The sequence below is a fragment of the Bos indicus genome, chromosome 1, assembly GCF_029378745.1.
Source record: "Bos indicus isolate NIAB-ARS_2022 breed Sahiwal x Tharparkar chromosome 1, NIAB-ARS_B.indTharparkar_mat_pri_1.0, whole genome shotgun sequence".
Taxonomy (NCBI): Eukaryota; Metazoa; Chordata; class Mammalia; order Artiodactyla; family Bovidae; genus Bos; species Bos indicus.
Window position 1 is genome coordinate 152,082,332 of NC_091760.1, and position 2,382 is coordinate 152,084,713.

Consider the following 2,382-nt stretch of genomic DNA (forward strand, 5'->3'; position numbering starts at 1 on the left):
TATCCTACAAAATTTTTTTCTGCCCTAAAAAGTCTTTGTGCTCCATCTAGTTATCCATCTCTGATTCAATTCCTGACTTTTTTTAACTTTGATTTTTATGAAATTTAAATATATATTAACTATTTTTTGAGGAAAATTAGCATCAAAATTGAGATAATCTTTATCTGTAATGGCAGATTTTAGTGTGAATTGTGTTTTTGAAATTTTCTATAATGGATACATTATTTTCATAATCAGCAAAATGTTAGCTCAAAGAAGAAAAATAAGGTCATCTTCAGCAGCAAGGAATAATGAAAATATTTTTAATATGCCCTTCAAGACATTCACTGCACAAATTTCTTTTGCAGAAATAATATATCTTCAGGAAGTTCCTAAAATTTGAGGAGATCATTCAGTCTGGTTGTACATGTGGGAATTTGTGAACATTTATTAATATTTCAAATACAGCTACTCAACACATTTTGTTATTAAAGTCTTTTCTTGAGCCATGAATAATTTGTTACTATCTTTCTGAATTTTGGCTCTGAGTTAATGTTTTCTAAATCCTGAGGGATTTTATAGTTAGATTTTGAAAAAGATAAACTGTCACTGGAAACCACATAAAAGAATAATTTTTCAATCAGCCCATTCTTGTCACATTTGGACCAAAAGAAAAGAGAATTTGCAATTTTCACTGGCCTTTTTCTTCCTTTCCTTTGTACTGTAACAGCTTGAGTTATTTCTGAGGATAGTTCTGCATCATGAGAATTCTGAGTCCAGTTGATTCTGTTAGGATTAGATATCACTCACCATCATTATTCTTTTATTCCACACTGGGGTTAGGGAATGCTGAAGGTCTGCAGAGACTGCAGGAATTAGCCTAAACTCTCTGTGACTTTCTTCCTAGTTGTGATCCTATTGACTCTAAGTAATCTCCAAAATGGAAATCATGAACACAATAAACTAACACTGACTACCCATAGGTGGGATTGTCCATCTCTCTTCAAAGGCAAGGAATCTGAGTTTCAGGAAATTTGAGTGTACAGTATATATCAGAACTGAAGTCAACATATATCTCTCTAATTACAATGATGGTGTTCTAATTTAACTAGAGGTTTCTCACTAAATACAGCATTATAGTAGAAATACTTGCTGTGTATTGTCCGTTAGAATATAAAGAAAAGTTCTGCTTCAGCGTGAAAGACACCACACACATCTCTTCTTGTAAACACTTTAAATGGCAGAGGAGGGGGAGAGAGGAGAATTAATGAACAAGGGCAAAGAGAATTAGAGGACATTCAGCCCAAGTGAGAACTAACACAAATTTTTGGAAGAGAGCGATCTTTCAAAGAGAGCAATGACTCTCTTATCAGTGTGGGGGAAACTGAAAACCCTGAGTGTTTGGGAGCTAGAGACTTAGAAGAAGCCATCTGATTTTTCCCTCAGAAATTTGGAAAAGCTCAGGATTTAAAGCAGCAAGTACAGCAAAAAACGAGGTGTGAGGCCACAGGGAGAATGACTAGAACTTTGCATGAAAGTCATTGAGACCTTAGTTTGCTTCCTCTCTCCAGCTGCTAAGTCGCTTCCATCGTGCCCAACTCTGTGCAACCCCATAGACGGCAGCCCACCAGGCTCCCCCGTCCCTGGGATTCTCCAGGCAACAACACTGGAGTGGGTTGCCATTTCCTTCTCCAATACAGGAAAGTGAAAAGTCAAAGCAAAGTCGCTCAGTTGTGTCTTACTCTTAGCGACCCCATGGACTGCAGCCTACCAGGCTCTTCTGTCCATGGGATTTTCCAGGCAAGAGTACTGGAGTGGGGTTGGTTGACAACCCTCCTTACAGTGAGTATCCAATCATCTAGTTGCTACTTTGCTGATAAAGGTCCATCTAGTCAAAGCTATGATTTTTCCAGTAGTCATGTATGGGTGTGAGAGTTGGACTGTAAAGAAACTGAGCTCAGAAGAATTGATGCTTTTGAACTGTGGTGTTAGAGAATATTTGAGAGTCCCTTGGACTGCAAGGAGATCCAGCCAGTTAGTTAATCCTAAAGGAAATCATCCTGAATATTCATTGGAAGGACTGATGCTAAAGCTGAAGCTCCAATACTTTGGCCACCTGATGTGAAGAACTGACTCATTGGAAAAGACCCTGATGCTAGGAAAGATTGAAGGCGGGAGGAGAAGGGGATGACAGAGTATGAGATGATTGAATGGCATCAACAATTCGATGGACATGAGTTTGAGTACCTCCAGGAGTTCGTGATGGAGGGAAGCCTGGTGTGCTGCAGTCCATGGGGTCACATAGAGTCAGACAGACTGAGTGACTGAATTGAACTGAACTGAGTTGCTGCTGCACTCTTAAATACAAAAGGACAGCCAAAGATCACTGGGCATCTGAGGAAA